The 21,954-nt window shown below is 36.6% G+C and overlaps 1 long non-coding RNA gene across 2 annotated transcripts in view; it reads right to left on the bottom strand.

Annotated features, from left to right (window-relative positions):
- Positions 1–19,321, bottom strand: part of LOC123507570 — a 48,392-nt gene extending 29,071 nt beyond the window's left edge. Inside the window, exon 1 of one of the 2 annotated variants that reach the window (XR_006675689.1) lies at positions 19,022–19,321. This is a non-coding gene — a long non-coding RNA (uncharacterized LOC123507570). The remainder of the gene's footprint in view (positions 1–19,021) is intronic. The other variant, XR_006675688.1, reaches the window with a different exon arrangement.
- Between the last annotated feature and the right edge of the window lie 2,633 nt (positions 19,322–21,954).

Here is a 21,954-nt window from a genome sequence, read left to right as displayed (position 1 = left end):
CTTGTAGTTATTTTTTGTAGTCTCTCCAAGTTCTTTGTGTTTCTTTTTATGAGGGGTCCACACTACTCCTGCATATTCCAATCTGGGTCTTATTAAAGTACTTATCAATTTCTTCATCATTTCTTTGTCCATGTAGTGAAATGCTACTCCAATATTCCTTAGCAAATTATATGTCTCTCTGAAAATTCTATCAATATGGCTTACCAGTCGATTGTTTTCTTCCATCGTCACTCCTAAGTCCTTTTCCTTTTTTACTTTCTCCAGTTCTACTCTATCTCCCATCTTATAGATTCCCATGGGTCGTCTTTCACTCTTTCCCATTTCCATGACATGGCTTTTGTCCACATTGAATTCCATTTCCCACTTTTTACTCCATTCCCAGATCTTATTTAGCTCTTCCTGCAGTATTTCGCAATCCTCTTTTTGTCTCCCCCTCCCTCTTGGACAACATATGGACAAATTTCACAGTTCCCTCATCTCCTGGTATCTTTTTGTCTCCCTAAGTGACCATCTTCCAGTGTTCCTAAACCTTCCGATCCTTGAGAAGATCAATGATAATCATCGAGTATCCTTTAGACTAAAAAACAGGGAAACCCGAGCAAATTTTAGAGCAAAAATTATCAGAAATCAATTGGAATTCTGTTAATACACGAAAACACAAACATAAATTGCAATCTGTTTCTGGACATGTGTACAGTATATACTATTCCTCTTTCCCTAAAATGACAAAATTCATTTCAATTAAAACTTGAAAAACCATGGATCACTCAAGGGTTAATAAAATCTATACAATACAAATTAGATCTCTATAAAGCATATAAAATAGGAATGATCAACTTTGATATTTACAAACATTATAGAAATTATCTAACAAACCTCATTAAGCTCATTAAAAGAAATTATTATTTACAAAGATTCTCAGATTTTAGACTAAATACCAAAAAAATATGGGAAACAATAAATGAACTCTCAAATAGCAAGACTAAAATTAACACAACAATCAAGTCAATAATACACAACAACCAAACTACGAGTAAAAACACCCCACATGAAATATCAGATGCATTTAATGACTATTTCTCAAACATTGCCCCTGAACTTGCACACAAACTGCCACCCACAGAAATCTCCCATACCTCATACCTTCGCGGTGACTATCCACACTCAATGGTGATGCCTATAATAACAAACTATGATACAATAAAAGTAATGTCAGACCTCAAAAACAAAAAAGGACACATTGATGAGATACCAGTTGCTATCATAAAAGAAAACAAAGACTTATTTGCCAAATCTCTCACAATTCTATTCAACCAATCAGTCAAGACAGGTATTTTCCCTGACAAGCTGAAACTTGGTAAAATAATTCCTATCTATAAATCAGGTTACAAAGCAGATGTATCAAATTACCGACCTATCTCTATATTACCAAACTTTTTGAAGATATTTAAATCATTAATGAAAAACTACTTATTAAATTTTTTAAACAGGATGAAAATTTTAAATAATAGATAATTTGGCTTCAGACCAGGCTTCAGCACATTTCACACTTTAAATACATTTATGTCTGATCTCCATACAGCACTTCATAAAAGGAAATCAATTTTATTCATTTTTATAGACTTCCGTAAGGCTTTCGACACACTGCAACCTCATATTCTCCTAGAAAAGATGCACCACTATGGTATTTGTGGATGTATCCATGACTGGTTCAAGTCATATTTATATAACAAGCAACAGTATACAGTATTTGACAATCATTTATCCACAACTAAACCAGTGAATCTAGGTGTACCTCAAGGAAGCATACTGGGCCCTATACTCTTCATTATTTATATTAATGATATTTCCAATATATCAAATACTCTCCACACTACATTATTTGTGGATGACTCTACTTTCTATATGATAGGAGAAAAACTAACAGAATTAATTAATAGGGCAAATACAGAACTTCTAAAATTCTTTGACTGGTGTTTAGCTAACCGTCTCATAGTTAATACTAGCAAAACTTATTATATGCTATTTTCTAACACCATTACCACCTACCAGCCACTACCTAACTTAACTATACTAAATGATGATATCCTGCAGGTTAATCAAATAAAATTCTTTGGTATAACATTTGATAGAAATTTAAACTTTAAGCAGCACCTGTCCAACCTATGTTTAAAGATATCAAGAATTATCCCACTCCTACTCAAAGTAAGACATTTTTCCCCAATTAATATTCTTAAAGGTTTATATTATGCTCACATATATCCCCATCTTATTTATTGTAACCTTATCTGTTCCCTTACTTACCCATGTCATTTGTATCAACTCAATATACTACATAAAAAAATTATCAGGATAATAACCAACAATAGTTTTAATGAGCACACCCCTCCATTATTTAAAACACTAAATATCTTGAACCTTGTTGACTTATCTAAACTGAATATTGCATTTTATATGTATAAAACAATAAATTCTAATAACTATAACACTCAACCTATACACAATTACCAAACCCATAACCAACATTCATTGCATATCCCCAGTCACAAACTAACACTTATCAAACATTCACTGCTGTACCTAAGACCTAAAATATGGAATGAAGTACCACCTCATATCAAACAATCAACCAGTATATCATCTTTTAATCAAAAATTTAAAAGACATATACTATGTTCTTACTAATCTTTCTATTTCATCTTATGATAATGATAATAGATGTAAAATTATTATTGTATTTATTTTATATGTATTATTATTATTATTATTATTATTATTATTAATTATTATTATTATTATTAATTATTATTATTATTATCATCATTATTATTATTATTATTATTATTATTATTATTATTATTATCATCATTATTATTATTATTATTATTATTATTATTATTATCATTATTATTATTATTATTATTACTATTAGTATTATTTTTATTGTTATTTTATTAGTGATACGAAAAATAATATTTTGGATAGGAGTTTACTTTTATATATGACAAAATAAGTATATGTACATATGTAATTACCCAATGTGTTTAACATAGATGGACCTTTTTTTTTTCTCTCCCTCTCTCTTTTCATGCAGAACAGTTATCTTTTTGTGTATCTGTAAATTTGTATTATTGCCCATAAAGCCATCTATAGCTTACAAAGGGCTATTTGTCCTGGTAAACTATTTTCTTTTTTTTTCTTTTTTTTTTGTTAATCCATGTACATAAGACAAATACAATAAAGTATTTAAAGTGTTTAAAGTGTTTACAACATTGCACAGTTTCGTATCATCCACAAACAGATTTATGTAGCTGTTCACTCCTTCTGGCATGTCGTTTCTATATATGAAGAAAAGTATTGGTGCCAATACTGACCCTGTGGCACTCCGCTTTCTACTGCTCTCCACTTGGACTCCATATCTTTACCGTCCTTATTTCTCTTCCCCTCAAATAATTTTCCATCCATCTCAATGTGGTTCCTTTTAAGCCACCCTTCTCCTCTAACTTCCACAGAAATCTTGCATGTGGCACGTTGTCAAACGCCTTTTATAAATCCAAATAAATACAGTTAATCCATCCCTCGCTCTCTTGTACTTATCAACTATTCTAAAATAGAAACTCAGTAAATTAGTTATACACAACCATCTTTTTCTAAAACCAAATTGGCTATTTGATATGAATTTGTTGTCTTCAAGGAACTCGATCCATTGTTTCTTTATAACTCTTTCACACATCTTGCATATTACACTAGTTAGTGATACCGGTCTGTAATCTAAAGGTTCTTCCTTCTTTCCATTCTTATATATGGGAACCACCTCAGCTCTTTTCCATTCTACTGGTACTGTTCCATTTTCTATTGAACATTTTATGATGTTGTATATAGGACTTGTTAGTTCTTCCCTACATTCTTGCAGTATTCTGCCTGAGACTTCATCCGGTCCCATTGCCTTCCCTTCATCCAATTCCTTCAGTAACTCTTTATTTCAAGCTTGGTTACTTTAACCTCTTTCATATAGACGGTCTCTCTATTACCCTGTGGCCTTTCAAATTTGGATTCCTTAGTAAAGACCTCCTGGAATTTATTATTTAATATTTCTGCCATACTTTTTGGGTCTTCCACCATCCCGTTCTCTCCTTTAAACCTTTCTATTGTTTCTTTTTGCCTAATTTTTCCATTTATGAATCAGTAGAACAATTTTGGTTGCTCCTTACATTTTTCGACAATATCCTTTTCATAGTTCCTTTCCTCATCCTTCCTCACCTTAACATATTCATTTCTCACTGCCTTGAAGTTTTCCTTATTTACTGGATTTCTATTTCTCCTCCACCTTTTCCATGCTCTATCTCTTTTCTCCTTTCCACACATTCCACTTGTTTTATCACTATCTCCTTCCTTAACATAATCATGACTCCTCCTCCTTTACCCACTCTGTCTCTTCTCCATACGTTATACCTATTATGCCTTATTCAGTTTTGTTTCAGCCAGGCATACAATATCTGGATTTTCTTTCTTTATGAAATCTCTTAATTCTAGTTTACTTGATAAAACCCCGTTTATGTTCGTATACATCATTTTTAGTCATTTGTCTTAATCACTTTTAGTTAAACTTGTTCCACTTTTTTCTCTTCCTTCTCGTTTATATACCATTTCCTTATCCTATCTCCTAGAATTCTCCAAAAAAATGCCTTCTTCTCTTCTTCTGACCTTTCATTATTCTTTTCCCTTACTGCTGCTGCCACTTCATTGTATTTCTTCCTTTCTTCCTCATTTCTATTTTTCTTTATATAGATATTCTTGCAGCCTTCTGTTTCTCTAAGTTTTGTTGTTCTATATAATATTTCTTCTGTTGCTGCTTGTGATTTTAGTAGTATTTTAATTGGTCTCATTTTTCCTTCTTGATATGGTCCCATTCTGTTTATTTCTTCTACTTCCTCTTCCAAGTTCTGCCTATCTTCGTCGTTTAGATTCTTCAGTAGGTCTTTGACTGATTTCATTTCTTCTTTTTCTCTTTTTGGTCTATATTCTATATTTTTTTCTTTTATTCCAAATATGACTACACTCTTCTTTTTTTCTGCAATTTCTCTAACTAAATTTTCTTTTGTCTTGAGGACTCCTATAATTTTGCTTGTCATATTTTCTTCTTTTTCTTTAAGTTGTTCTTCAATCACCTCCTGAATATCAGCCTTATCTTTCTTATCTTGGACTCTCCATGCTTGTACTTCTTTTTTAATCACATTCTGTACTTTCCTCTTCCTTGTTTACTAGATCTTTCAGCTTCTCTTTTTCTTTCTCGGCATTACCGAGTCCTTCTTCCATCTGCTTTTTGTAGTTAGCTACTTCCTTTTTAAGTTCTTCGTTTTCTGCTCTTAGCCTAGCTTCGTTTTCTTCCACGTTTTTTTTATCTTTTCTCTCAGTTTTATAAACTCTTTATCCTGTTCTTCATTCTTTTTCATTTCCATATTTTCCTTTATCAATTTATCTAGTTTATATTCAATATCTAACACTCTCTTAAGTAGTGAAGTAGTCGTCGTATCGAAGCCTTCGAATACACGCTCTCCCTCACCAACATAGTCATCATCAGCTTTCATTCCTTCTCTAATCTCATGTCTGTATTTAGATGGAATCTCTTTTTCACTCATCATTCCTTAATAATTGATTGCATGAAAAAAATTGAAAAAAAGGAGTCCACACTACCTGCCCAGGCCACTGTAAAAACTGTACAACAGGTATGTAGTGAAGATCAGCTGATTGTCGCAAAGGCGCCAGTGCGTCCTTCCTCAACCGCGTCTCTCGTGTGTGTCATTTTTCACTGTTTGATCTGCTGCAGTCTCTGACGAGACAGCCAGACGTTACCCTACGGAACGAGCTCAGAGCTCATTATTTCCGATCTTCGGATAGGCACACACCACACACCGGGACAACAAGGTCACAACTCCTCAATTTACATCCCGTACCTACTCACTGCTAGGTGAACAGGGGCTACACGTGAAAGGAGACACACCCAAATATCTCCACCCGGCTGGGGAATCGAACCCCGGTCCTCTGGCTTGTGAAGCCAGCGCTCTAACGACTGAGCTACCGGACAGTGTGTGTGTGTGTGTGTGTGTGTATTTACCTAATTGTATTTACCTAATTGTAACATACGGGAAAAGAGCTATGCTCGTGTTGTCCCGTCTCCATATCTATTAATGTCCAGCTTTTTCTTAAAATCATGAATATTCCTTGCGTTGACCACTTCCACGTCTAAACTATTCCATGCTTCCACCCTTCTATGAGGGAAGCTATATTTTTTCACATCTCTCCTATAAGTGGCCATTTTAGTTTTTTTTCCCATGCCCTCTCGACATTCTTTCATTCCACATACACAGATCTTCCCTATCCATTTTTCCATGCCAATCATCACTCTGTATATTGCTATCAGGTCTCCCTTTCTCTTCTGTTTTCCAGGGTCGGAAGTTGCATTCTTTTCAGTCTGTCTTCATAAGTCAAATCTCTTAAGTCAGGCACCATTTTGTTGCAGCCCTCTGTACTTTCTCTAGTTTCCTTATGTGTTTCTTTAAGTTCGAGCCCACTGTATTGTTGCATATTCAAGCCTCGGTCTTATCATTGCAGTAATTATTTTCTTCATCATTTCTTCATCTAAATATACGAACGCCACTCTTATGTTCCTCAATAAGTTCAATACTTCTCCAATTATTTTGTTTATATGTCTCTCTGGCGATAGGTCATTGGTAATTGTCACCCCAAGGTCTTTTTCTTCATGACTGGTTTTATGTCTTCATTTCCTATCTTGTACATACTCCTGATTCTTCTTTCACTCTTGCCAAACTCTATTTTCTTGCATTTTGTCGTGTTGAACTCCATTTGCCATGTACAGCTCCATTTCCATATTCTGTCCAAGTCTTCCTGGAGTAGTTCGCAATCTTTGTCACATCTCACTTTTCTTAACAATTTTGCATCGTCTGCAAATAGGCTCACATAACTGGACACCCCATCCACCATGTCATTTATGTAGACTGAACATTACTGGTGCCAACACTGATCCCTGTGGAACTCCACTCTCCACCAAGCCCCATTCTGATGGTCTGTCCTTAATTATTGTTCTCATTTCTCTTCCTACCAAAAGTCTTCCATCCATTTTAGTAAACTGCCATGCACTCCTCCTACCATTTCAAGTTTCCAGATCAGTCTCCGGTGTGGTACCTTATCAAAGGCCTTTTTTAAATCCAGATATATTCCATCAGCCCAACCATCTCTTTCCTGTATTACATCTATCACTCTCGAATAGTAACATATCAGGTTTGTCGTGCATGAACGCCCTTTTCTAAAACCAAATTGACACTCACAAAGTATGTCATTTTTCTCCAAGAAGTCTGTCCATCTATTCTTCACCACCCTCTCACACATCTTAGCTACCACACTTGTAAGTGATACTGGTCTATAGTTCAATGGGTCTCTCTTGTTACCTGCTTTATAGATTGGGACAATGTTAGCTCTTTTCCAGTCTTGGGGCACTACACCTTCCCTTAATGAGGCATCAATTACTTCACAAACTTTTTCTGCCAGTTGCTCCCTGCATTCTCTTAAAATCCATCCTGATACCCCATCAGGTCCCACATCTTTTCTCACTTCTAAACTCCCCATCATATTCTTGATCTCCTCCACAGTTACTTGAAACTCCTTCATAATCCCTTTCTGTTCCATTACCAGTGGTTTGTCAAAAGCAGTCTCCTTTGTGAATACCTTCCGAAAGCATCCATTCATAGCCTCTGCCATTTCCTGGGATCTTCACTGCATACTCCATTTACTTCTAAACTTTCAATACTTTCTCTATTTTTGATGTTGTTGTTCACATGTCTGTAAAAAGCCTTGGTTGGTCTTTACATTTATCAATTATATCCTTTTCTTGTTTCTTTCTTTCTTCTCTTCTAATCAACACATATTCATTTCTTGCTCTTTTGTAACTTTCCCACTGCTTAATCCGTCTTTTCCTTCTCCACCTCTTCCATGCATCCTCTTTTCTTGTTCTAGCCTTTTCACATCTATCGTTAAACCAGTCCTGCTTTCCAACTTCTCTATGTTGTCTTATTGGTACAAATTTTTTCTCACCTTCTTTGTATATTTTTATAAATTCCTTCCACTTTTCATGTGTGTGTGTGTGTGTGTGTGTGTGTGTGTGTGTGTGTGTGTGTGTGTGTGTGTGTGTGTATTTACCTATTTGTGTATTACAGGGCCCGAGCTAAGCTCACTGTGTCCTGTCTCCTTGTCCATTCCTGTTATATCTCTCTTTCATCTGATTGACACACACCGCGTCAACGACATCACTGCTCAGTTTATTCCACTTATCAATGCTACGATGTGGGAAACTGTATTTTCTCACATCATTTAAACAGATGTCTTTTATTAGCTATTTTCCATGTCCTCGGAGATGATTACTTGTGGTCACCTTTATCAACTCTCTGTCCAGTATGTCAATCTTGTTCACCAATTTATATATAGTTATCATGTCTCCTCTTGTTTTCCTCTCTTCTAATGTGGTCAGCCCCAGCTTCCTCAGTCTTTCCTCATAGTCTAACTCCCTGAGTCCTGGTACCATCCTTGTTGCCAGCCTCTGTACCCTTTCTACCTTCTTCACATTTTTCTTCATATGCGGTGACCAGACACAAGCTGCATATTCTAACTGGGGTCTTATTAAGGTACATAATATCTTCATCATTCCTTCATCTAGGTAGTGGAACGCAAGGCAATATTTTGAAGCATGTTATATGTTTTCAAAAATCTTGTTAATGTGTTTCTCCGGTGACAAAGTGTTTTGCACGGTTACTCCTAAGTCTTTCTCCTCATTGGTCTCTTTAATTTTCTCATCACCCAGCCTGTAATCCCAGTTTGGTCTGTATCTACTTCTTCCCATTTCATAACATGGGTCTTGTCTATATTAAATTCCATCTGCCACTCCTTATTCCACTCAATTTTATCAAGATCTTCCTGTAACTTGTTACAATCTTCCACATTCCTTACTCTCCTCATAATTTTAGTATCGTCCGCAAACATGTTCATGTAACTGTCAATTCCTACTGGCATATCATTAACATAAATAAAAAACATGATGGGACCAAGCACTGACCCTTGTGGAACTCCACTGGTTACCTTCTTCCACTCGGACTTCTTTCCTCTCACCACTGTTCTCATTTCTCTTCCCATTAAGTAATTTTCCGTCCATTTTGCTAGTTTATCATTTACTCCTCCAATCTTCTTTAGTTTCCACATCAGTCTATTGTGTGGTACTTTATCAAAGGCCTTTCTCAAGTCCAGGTAGATAGCATCCACCCATCCTTCTCTATGTTGTAGTATGTCAGTCACTCTTGAATAAAAACATAATAAATTGGATACGCACGATCTTCCTTTTCTGAAACCAAACTGTCTTTCACTCAGAATGTTTTCACTTTCTAGATACTCACTCCACTTAGCTTTAATTACTTCTTCACATACCTTGCACAATATACTAGTCAACGATACTGGTCTATAATTTAGCGGTTCCATTCTACTATCATTCTTATATATAAGCACAATGTCAGCTCTTTTCCACTCTTTCGGGACTAATCCTGTTCGTATGGAGGTTTCCACAATATCAAATACGGAGTTCAACAATTGATCCTTACATTCATTTAGCAACCTCCCAGATATGCCATCAGGCCCCATTGATTTATTAATATCCAGATTGCTTAAATTTTCCTTACATCTTCCTTAGTAACCATGATGTCCTGCATTTGCTTTATTTCCGTAGGTCTTCCTCCCATAAAATGCTCCTCCTTTGTAAACACTTTGCAAAAGTTGTCGTTCAAAATTTCAGCTATATCTCCAGCATCCTCATATACTTCTTCCCCATTTGTTACCTTTACTAATGCCTCCCTTATATTTAGTTTTCCATTTATGAATTTGTAAAACATTTTTGGGTCACTATCACAGTTTTCCACCACCCTCTGTTCATATTCCTTCTGTGCTGTTCTCCTTACTTCAACATATCTATTCCTTGCTGCTTTGTAAACTTCTCTTGATAATACATCACTGTTTTTTCTTAACTTTCTTCCATGCCTTTTCTTTCTTTTTTGCTTCTTCACAATTTCTATTAAACCACTGTTTATTATTTAAAGTCCTCTTTCTGTAATATGGCACAAACTTTTTCACAGCAGAGTTATACAAATCCATAAATTTATCGTATTTCAATTGCATATCCCTTTCCTGGTATACCACGGACCAGTCAATTTAATTAAAGAACTCCCTTATATGGTTATAATTTGCCCTAATATAATTCAATTTTTCCTCCCTGCGTTCCACAATCTAATTCGTGCTTAATTCCGTATCCAGCTCAAAGCTTAGGACATCATGATCGCTTCTCCCCAAGGAACATTTATGTTCAACTTCCTCTTTGTGTGTGTGTGTGTATTTACCTATTTGTTTACCTATTTGTGTATTACAGGGCCCGAGCTAAGCTCTCTGTGTCCTGTCTCCTTGTCCATTCCTGTCATATCTCTTTCATCTGATTGACACACACCGCGTCAACGACATCACTGCTCAGTTTATCCCACTTATCAATGCTACGATGCGGGAAACTGTATTTTCTCACGTCATTTAGACAGATGTCCTTTATTAGCTTTTTTCCATATCCTCGGAGATGATTACTTGTGGTCACCTTTATCAACTCTATCCAGTATGTCAATCTTGTTCACCAATTTATATATAGTTATCATGTCTCCTCTTGTTCTTCTCTCTTCTAATGTGGTCAGCCCCAGCTTCCTCAGTCTTTCCTCATAGTCTAACTCCCCGAGTCCTGGTACCATCCTTGTTGCCAGCCTTTGTACCCTTTCTACCTTTTTCACATTTTTCTTCATATGCGGTGACCAGACACATGCTGCATATTCTAGCTGGGGTCTTATTAAGGTACATAATATCTTCTTCATCATTCCTTCATCTAGATAGTGGAATGCAAGGCCAATATTTTGAAGCATGTTGTATGTTTTCAAAAAAATCTTGTTAATGTGTTTCTCCAGTGACAAAGTGTTTTGCACGGTTACTCCTAAGTCTTTCTCCTCATTGGTCTCTTTAATTTTCTCATCTCCCAGCCTGTAATCCCTGTTTGGTCTGTATCTACTTCTTCCCATTTTCATAACATGGGTCTTGTCTATATTAAATTCCATCTGCCACTCCTTACTCCACTCATTTATTTTATCAAGATCTTCCTGTAACTTGTTACAATTTTCCACATTCTTTACTCTCCTCATAATTTTAGTATCGTCCGCAAACTATCAATTCCTACTGGCATATCATTAACATAAATCAAAAACATGATGGGACCCAGCACTGACCCTTGTGGAACTCCACTGGTTACTTTCTTCCACTCGGACTTCCTTCCTCTCACCACTGTTCTCATTTCTTCCCATTAAGTAATTTTCCATCCATTTTGCTAGTTTATCATTTAAGGCGTTTTCAGTAGTCCCTCAAACTGAAACAGGCAAGTTTTCCATGCAGCAACGCCTTTCAAAGCGTTTGCTCTCTTTGGCAAACGCTTTTAGCCAATCAGCGTAGCAACCCCATCAACCTCATGGAATGAGATCAAGGAGTTACATTTCGAATAAAACTGAATAGTTAGATGTATGTTAGGCCATAGAAGTGGGTACTGTAGATGTAGATTTACGTTTACATATTGTGCGGCATACTGGAGAGAACCGATATAAAAATACTGAAATAAATTAAGGAGCTGGTGGTAGCTGGTGACATGTCGCATCTATCCGTCCTTCTTGTGGGTGTTGTCCGATTCCATACTTCTAGTCATGACTTCGATACAATAATGGAGTTACTTTTCTATTATTAGGTGAAAAAATGATATTTTTGCAAATCCTTTATCATAAAGTAATGAATGATGGTAAAAATAGATTATCTGCTAATTATTGACGTAATTCAATTATATAGGTGTCAGAAAACCGCTGCCACACATCTACAATGGAACACCTTCAAAACAAGCCCGAGTAGATCAAACCACTTCCAGGACTGAAGACCTCTTGTTTTTTATGAGTATTGCGCTGCTCGGGGCTCGGCATATACAAATGATGAATACACTGGTGACCTATAATACTCCCCATCAAGGAATAAATCTCCAAACTCTTCCACTATGCTGCTGTGTTTACGTCTTGACCACAGTGCTGGAGCAGGGGACTGATGTGTACGATAACTTCTCCCAGGGATTGAGATCACAATGACACGGTCGTCTGGCACCACCGACGGTGTCCTCAGCACTGTCCTGTTCAGCGTGAAGTCAAACATGTTTCGCCTTGCGGTGACGCTACTGAAAACGCCTTTACTCCTCCAGTCATCTTTAGTTTCCACATCAGTCTATTGTGTGGTACTTTATCAAAGGCCTTTCTCAAGTCCAGGTAGATAGCATCCACCGATCCCTCTCTATGTTGTAGTATGTCAGTCACTCTTGAATAAAAACATAATAGATACAAACGATCTTCCTTTTCTTAAACCAAACTGCCTTTCACTCAGAATGTTTTCACTTTCTAGATACTCACTCCACTTAGCTTTAATTACTTCTTCACATACCTTGCACAATATACTAGTCAACGATACTGGTCTATAATTTAGCAGTTCCATTCTACTACCATTCTTATATATAGGCACAATGTCAGCTCTTTTCCACTCTTTCAGGACTAATCCTGTTCGTATGGAGGTTTCCACAATATCAAATACGGGGTTCAACAATTGATCCTTACATTCATTTAGCAACCTCCCAGATATGCCATCAGGCCCCATTGATTTATTAATATCCAGATTGCTTATAATTTTCCTTACATCTTCCTTAGTAACCATGATGTCCTGCATTTGCTTTATTTCCATAGGCCTTCCTCCCATAAAATGCTCCTCCTTTGTAAACACTTTGCAAAAGTTGTCGTTCAAAATTTCAGCTATATCTCCAGCATCTTCATATACTTCTTCCCCGTTTTTTACCTTTTCTATTGCCTCCCTTATATTTAGTTTTCCATTTATGAATTTGTAAAACATTTTTGGATCACTATCACAGTTTTCCACCACCCTCTGTTCATATTCCTTCTGTGCTGTTCTCCTTATTTCAACATATCTATTCCTTGCTGTTTTGTAGCCTTCCCTTGATAATACATCACTGTTTTTCTTAAGTTTCTTCCATGCCTTTTCTTTGTTCTTTTTTGCTTCTTCACAATTCCTATTAAACCACTGTTTATTATTTAAAGCCCTCTTTCTGTAATATGGCACAAACTTTTTCACAGGAGAGTTATACAAATCCATAAATTTATGTGTGTGTGTGTGTGTGTGTGTGTATTCACCTAGTTGTATTCACCTAGTTGTAATTTTACAGGGCCTGGGTATCATACTCGTGTGGCCCCGTCTCCATATCTACACACATCCAACTTTCCTTTAAAACTATGCACACTCCTTGCTGACACCACCTCCTCACTCAAACCATTCCACACCTCCACACATCTTTGTGGGAAACTATATTTCTTCACATCCTTCAAGCATATTCCCTTGGCTATCTTTTACTATGCGATCTTGTAGTTCTACTTAAGTTTTCCTCTCTCAACATCATTTGCTCATTATCCACTTCATCCAGTCCATTCAACAGTTTATAAACCTGTATTAAATCTCCTCTTTCTCTTCTTTGTTCCAAGGTAGGCAAATTCATTTCTTTTAATCTCTCCTCATAGGTCATTTCTGCCAATTCCGGAACCATTTTGTTGCCATTCTCTGCAATCTCTCCAACTTCCTTATATGCTTCTTTTTATAAGGGGACCAAACCACTCCAGCATATTCCAATCTTGGTCTAATTACCATACTAATTAATTTCTTCATCATATCTTTATCCATATAATGGAAGGCTAATCCAATATTTTTATCAAATTATACGTTTCTCCAAACATCTTATCAATATGAGCCTCAAACTGCCCATGGTCTTGTATTATCACTCCCAAATCCTTTTCCTTTTCCACCTTTTTCAACACTACTTCTTCACACATCTTATATGACCCTCTTGGCCGTCTTCCACTCTTTCCCATCTCCATCACATGACTTTTGCTCAGATTAAATTCCATTTGCCACCTCTTGCTCCACTCCCAAATCTTATCCAGGTCTGCCTGTAAAATTTCACAATCTTCTTCACTCTTCATACACCTACACAACTTCGCATCATCCGCAAACAAATCAATATAACTGTTTACTCCCTCTGGCATGTCATTAATATATACCAGGAAAAGTATTGGTGCCAGCACTGAGCCTTGTGGGACTCCACTCTCCACCACCAACCAGTCCGACTTTTAATCCCTTATTACCGTTCTCATCTCCCTCCATCTCAAGTAGTTTTCCATCCACTTTAACACTTTTCCTTTCAGTCCTCCATAAATCTCTACTTTCCATAACAGTCTCTTGTGAGGTACCTTGTCAAAAGCTTTCTTTAAATCCAAATATACACAGTCCATCCATCCCTCTCTCTCTTGTATTTTGTCAACCACTCTTGAATAAAAGCTCAGTAGATTTGTTACACATGACCTCCCTTTCCTGAAGCCAAATTGATGATCCGATAATAACTTATGATCCTCCAGGAACCGTATCCAATATTTCTTTATCACCCTCTCACAAATCTTACCGACCACACTTGTTAGAGACACAGGTCTATAGTTAAGAGGCTCTTCCTTACTGCCTCCCTTATAAATGGGCACCACTTCAGCTCTCTTCCACTCTACTGGTACTTCCCTGTTTCTAATGAACACCTTATAATATCATATAATGGATCAATCAATTCTTCTCTACACTCCTTCAATAATTTTCCTGAAACTTCATCTGGTCCCATCGCTTTATCATCTTTAAGTTCCTCCAACATTTTATATAACTCCTTTTTAGGTATCTTAATGTCCTCCATGTGCACATTTCCTTGTACATTCTGTGGCTTTACAAACATTGTTTCTTCAGTAAATACTTGCTGAAACCTATTATTTAGCAATTCCGCTATATTCTTAGGGTCATCTACTATCCCTTGCTCTCCTTTTAATCTTTCAATGGACTCTCTCTTTTAAGTTTACCATTTATGAACCTGTAAAACAATTTTGGATGTTCCTTACTCTTGTCTACAATATCTTTTCAAATTTTCTTTCTTCCTCCTCCTTACCCTCACATACTCATTTCTCGCCACTCTATAATTCTCCTTATTTAGTATATTCCTGCTCTTTTCCATCTTTTCCAAGCCACATCTCTCTTTTCCTTAGCCTTAACACAAGTTGCATTAAACCAATCCTTTCTTCCTTCCTCTCTCGGTTTATACTTTGGTACAAATTTCATAACTCCTTCTTTATAATATTTCATAAAAATCTCATATTTCTTTTGCACTTCTCTGATTTGTAACATCTCCTCCCAATCTAATTTTCTGAAATAATTTTTCAAACTTTCTGTGTCCATCTTTCTATAATTCAATCTACCACTCCTGTATGTCTCGTCCTTCCTTCGCTGTGTTGTTGCTATCTGCATTTCCATAACCACATGATCACTCTTTCCCAAAGGACACTTATATTGTATATCTCCACATAGGTACACTTCTCTTGTTAACACCAAATCCAGTCTAGCCGGTTCATCATCTCCTCTATATCTAGTATTTTCCTTCACCCTCTGTTCCATCATATTTTCCATCATTAGATTAAGAAATCTCTATCCCCATGCTTCCTCTCCAGCACCACTTACTAGATTTTCCCAATCCACCTCCTTACAATTAAAATCTCCTACTAGTATCACCTTTCTTTTTCCAGATAATACACTTTCCAAAGTCTGTAAAGTATCCTTGATCATAGAATTTGTTTTAGGAGGTACATAGGTCACCATGATTATTAATTCTTTTCCATCACTTTTTATCCTTATGCGTTGTTCTTCCCATACAAAACCTTATCCACATTTATTTATTTCTTCGTCATAATCATAACTCCTCCTCCACTAACTTAACCTAACATAATCTAACCCTAACTTAAATCTGATCTAACCTAACCTAGGTTAATTTAGGTTAGGCAAGGTCAACCTAAACCTTATCTAACCTAACCTTAATTAACCAAACCTAGGTTAGGTTAACCTAACCTAAATTAAACTAAACTTAACCCAACTGCAGTGACTAAGAAATGCCTTATTGGTGAAATTCAAGTTGTAAACATTCCCTCTGGTGGAGAAAAGTGTGTTAATAACAAATTTCATGAGTTTTTTGCCTTAAAGCTACTCTACCATAACATAACTCAATCTAACCTAACCTTTTAGGAGTTTTTATAAAAAGATATGATCTGTTGCATTAGCAATTTTACCAGACAGCTACTGACTAGCATGACAGAGCAACATTTTCAATAATAATACCAAACAAAAAATTCCTTAAAAATACACTATTGTACCAAATCTATCTGTTTCACACTAAAATTTTATCAATTCCATCTTGCAGGAGAGACGCAGACATCATTGAGTTTCCAGTTCCGAGTGAGCCAGAACTTGATCTTAACCATCATTCCTGAAGTCTGCATGGCCTTGTATGAGGCTCTTCAACCTATCTACATGAAAATGCCGAGATGTCACCAGGTCTGGAGAAAAGTGGCTCAAGATTTTTATAGCATGTGGAATTTTCCAAACTGTATAGGTGCTCTAGATGGGAAGAGAGTAGTATTAGAGAAGCCTGCAAATAGTGGATCACATTTTTATGATTATAAGGGTAATTTTAGTGTAATTTTACTTGCATTAGTTGATTCTGATTATAATTTTTTGTGCACAGATATAGGCACTAATGGGAGAGCAAGTGATGGAGGTGTTTGGAACAAATGTAAACTTAAGGAAGGAATTGATGGGGGAGCGATAGGTGTTCCACCACCAGCAAACCTCCCAAACTCTAATATTAGAGCACCATATGTTATTGTTGGGGATGATGCCTTTCCCCTTACAAATTATTTAATGAAACCTTACCTGGCAATATATATATATATATATATATATATATATATATATATATATATATATATATATATATATATATATGTGTATATATATATATATGTGTATATATATATATATATATATATATATATATATATATATATATATATATATATATATATATATATATATATATATATATATATATATATATATATATATATATATATATATATATATATATATATATATATATATATATATATATATATATATATATATATATATATATATATATATATATATATATATATATATATATATATATATATACCAGCTGGGTCACTGCTTCGAAATGAAAATGGATCTGTGGGATGGCATAGTTTGTAAATAACTGCTTCAAATGTTAACGAAACTGTGGGGGTGACGCAGCTTCATGCTCATTGTTTCAAAATGAGAAAGAAGCAGTGGTAGTTGCTGGAGTTTACTACACTGCTTATCACATTCCACTCATCAGACCAATACCGTGTGTGGTACGAGATGACACCAGTCCCACCACTGCTCCACAATGGCAGCCAATACTTTTGAGACAGTTGTTCTACCGCTGCTGACTGAGGACCCAACTCCTGTTATTACTTGGCTTCAGCAGAAGGAGCTTCTAAGGCGTGCTGTGAAGTGTGAAAAATGCCACAATAACATGAACTGGACTAAACACTCCAAATGTGTGGACCGTGTGGTGTGGAAATGCCAGAAAAAAGGATGTACAAAGTATAAAGGAACAAGAAGTATAAGGACTGGATCATTTTTTGCCCGGTCTAGACTGTCACTGCAGAAATGGGTTCATATCATGTACCTCTGGAGTGAACGCATTGGAGAAACGACGCAAGTCTTCAAGTAAACCTATCTGAGAAGAAAATAATTGACTGTTACAGCTTTTTTCAGGGAGATATGTGCTTCGTACTTCCAAGCAAATCCAGTAATGTTGGGCGGGACTGGGATTACTGTGGAAATCGATGAATCATGCTTCTCTCATAAGCCAAAACATCACAGAGGACGCACACCCTACACTCCCACTTGAGTCTTCGGCATCGTTGACAGAAGCACTAAACCAGCAGTAATGAACACTATTTATTGTATCATACTTTTAATGAAGTAAACTTTTTTCTGCATTTTTTATATCCACTAAGTTTTTTAATGAGTTCATGTTTCAATAATTGACTTTAATTTCCTGATTTATAAAAGTTTTTTTACTCTTTGTTACACCTGAATGTCTATGAAAAAAAGGCTGATCTTAAAAGTGAGAGAGTCTGGGGTGTAAGATCTTCAGGTGAGACAATCTGGGGTGGCGGATTTTCAGGTGATCCCTGTGGGGTGGCGGATCTTCAGGTGATCTGGATGTACTAACCGAGGGGCATCCTAGTGACACTTGGAAAGATACTGAGACTGTCACATATCATTTGAAAATTGGATACATTGACCTTAAAAGACTTTGTTTAGTAGTCGTGGCATACTGTGCCACGAAGGTTTAGGTGGTAAATCATGGGAACTGACGGTCAGAGTAGTGACGTCAGTAGCTATGACGGATTGTAGCATACCGCCCCCCAAGCGCTACACAAATACTTGCTGATGCTTTAAATTTATTTGTTTATCCCCTTTTCATTTGATAACACTCAGGCTGATATGCCACGGCACCCCACAACTCACACACCTCAATAACCCACTAACCTAACTGACCCTGCCGGGTGACACCCAACCTACTGGTGCACTTACCCCAATACAAACTGGGTTTAACCCAAGGAGGACCAAATTGACCTCAACAATAAGTGAAAACAATAAGTGAAACCCCTATCCTAAGACCCAACTTAGACCACCTGCTTGGCACTACGAGTTTCCTCCCCACACTTCTTTCACTATGGTGAAAAACAAACTATATATTGGTCTATTTCTGCCATTTCACTAGAGTTTAATCGCATTTCCAAATTAACACTTCTTAAGAACGCACATATATTTGTAAAGTACGGTGCCTGGTGAGAGAACAGATTCTGACCTGGGTAGCTGACCGGAATGTAAATGTGGCCGGTGTGGAGGCAAGCTGATTAATGGTAGGCCAGCAGTGTTCACAGGCGCCTTCAACATAGAGTAAGAACGAAGCTGCCACGTAGCGGCGAAACACTGAAGTCATAAGTTCGAGATAGATGTAGAATCCAAGGAAGGTTCAAAACGCTTCATGTAGCAATATCTACTATTTGAGTCGTTACAACTTATCCAACAACTTAAGCAAGACTATGACTTCACCATAGTGGTAAACCAAATCACTAACATGTCACTAAAATAACCGGTTTATGGACGAGTCGAGCGTGAACCAACTCAAGCCTGCCAAATCAAGCACACTGAAAACTAGTCGAACATCAAAACAATGGTACGATTTCGGGAATTTTCCCTAAACAGAACTGTGTTAACATTAGGAGAGAAAATTCCCAGACAGCATAAGAGAGAGAGAGAGAGAGAGAGAGAGAGAGGAAAGGTGAAGGATTGATGATTGTTTATATGGAAGAAATGTACTGTGTATTTAAGAGGAAAAATAGATGGATGAGAAATTAAATTAATATAGTATATTTCAGTGGAAATGACAAGGAGAGAAATAAGAAAAGGAATGAAATTGAAAAATTATCTAATGATAGCACAAAATCCTTAATAATTGCTGGCGACTCAATGGACACGTGGCATTCAAAGGAGTTGTAGGTCGCTGAAAAGTCATAACTTGGTTTGCGACGAATATGGCATAGCCCATCATACCATCACTCAGGGACCATCAATCTGGAGAAATTTTTTGGAGAAACAGATTGGTTGCACTGACACGCGAGATGGTAGGTACGTCGCCCGAGTTGGTTTTAGGCATGCCGCTGGAGGTGGTGTGCGTTCCACTTGTCCAGCAGGTAGGTACTGTACCAAGGAATATACAGAGAGGAAGTTTTGGTGTGTGTTAAAGTTTGGAGGACAGCGATGGTGCTGCCATCTGTTGAAAGCGAGTACTTTCATAGAAAACATTGTTAGGAATAACTTAAAATTTCTCCCATACTTCCTCCCCCACCCCTTATTCTTCCCTGCATTCTCTCGTGGTTATGAACTTATAAGACAAATAAAACATGTTCATATATATATATATATATATATATATATATATATATATATATATATATATATATATATATATATATATATATATATATATATATATATATACTGGGCCTATGTGACGCTCAGGCCTAGTGTACTGGGCCTAAGTGAAGCTTAGGCCGAGTGGTTAAAAAAAAGAAAGATGTAACGGATCCAAGGGGGGGAAAAACAGCCAAACTTAACAAAAATAGAACACTTTACTCCACTAGCGACACAGCACCGTCACGAAATCGCCGATCTACCCTATCTCTAGAGCAGGGGTTCTCAACCTGGGGTACGCGTACCCCCAGGGGTACGTGAGAGGAATTTTTGGGGTACGTGGCGGGTTTCTCAAAATGCTTCAGTTTTAAATAGCAGCAAATTCGTTTGTAGTATACAATGTGTCCTTCACTAGAACCAGGACACGTTAACAACGTTAACAAGGAAACTCTTGGAGTTATATCACTTGAGAGGAAGCTCTCTTGGATTACAGTTGCCACACAACCTTGCAAACCTATAATATTTGCTCCGATTTCTTATTTTATATGTTATTCACACACACAGTGACTTATTTATCACTGTTACTAGTTACAAGTTGCAACTAGCTGCAAGCAACACTAGTTCACTGCCATAATGATCGAAAATTGTCTGATATAGTTCCTTTTTGGTAAATGCATTGCATGTTAGTCACATATAGTGTCTCCCTGTGAGGTACCAGTTCCTATCGACACTACCTCATAGAAACATACTAATATTAATTAAAAATTGTGTCTGCTCCACATATATAACACAATTTAAACTTAATAAACTAAGTCAATAAACCATGCATTTATTGTTACCCTTCCTGACGCTGCATTGTGGGTAAGGGTACGTGATCAATACTGAAAGACTTCGAGGGTACATCACATTAAAAAGTTGAGAAGAAGAAGAATTAACCTGTGCAGAAGCGAGGTGAAATGTGTGTTAAGGTTCCGTGCTGTATTTAATTAAGTCTCTAGAAATGAAAGATCTTGGTACACCAGACAATTATGTTTTGCTCTATATTATGATGTCAGTCGTATAAACTCAAGTAACTATAAAGAAATACCATGGTAGAATAAGAACAGAAAAATACTGGTAGGAGTAAAACCCTGGCAAATCAATAGATACATCGTAATACAGTGTTTAGAGACGATTACTCTGTACCGCGAGACGATACTGACTCTCTCCTGCGAACACTGAAATTGTGACAGTTTGGGTCCTCTCCTATTGATATTAATCAAAGTATTGCGATTTATTCACAATAGTAATATATTACACTCCGACGGAACACGGGCCTAATGTGTTTGAGATGTGGCATTTTGTTATAGTACATTTCGCTCTATATAGCGACTGTTTAGGACTAAAAAACTATAGCTTCAGGTAGATATTCAATAATGTTATCTATCGATTTTCAGTCTTAAAGTAGGGAAAATTACGAATATTGATGCATTTCTTTTATAGTCCTCCTTGCTTCTCGAAAAGGTGCACGAATTTAGAAAAGGTTGAAGAACACTAAACTGTACTCTGAAAAAAATACAGTAAAGAGATAAGATAAAATGACCAACATCTCTATTATTACGGAGGCTAATAATAATACCAAGACTAATTAAGTAATTCAGAGATAACGAAACGAACGACGATCACGAGAGCTTCCACGATAACAGTGTGTACGATAAGATTTGATTCCAGATTCCTCGATAGCGCTCCGAGTTTCCAAGATAACAATGGCATTCCAGTTTCCTCGATAGCGATGCAAGTTTCCAAAATGACGATGCCTTTCCATGATAAAGATGCCCTTCCAGT

Source organism: Portunus trituberculatus, chromosome 22 (genome assembly GCF_017591435.1).
Source record: "Portunus trituberculatus isolate SZX2019 chromosome 22, ASM1759143v1, whole genome shotgun sequence".
NCBI lineage: Eukaryota > Metazoa > Arthropoda > Malacostraca > Decapoda > Portunidae > Portunus > Portunus trituberculatus.
This window is presented reverse-complemented; position numbering and strand designations above follow the sequence as displayed.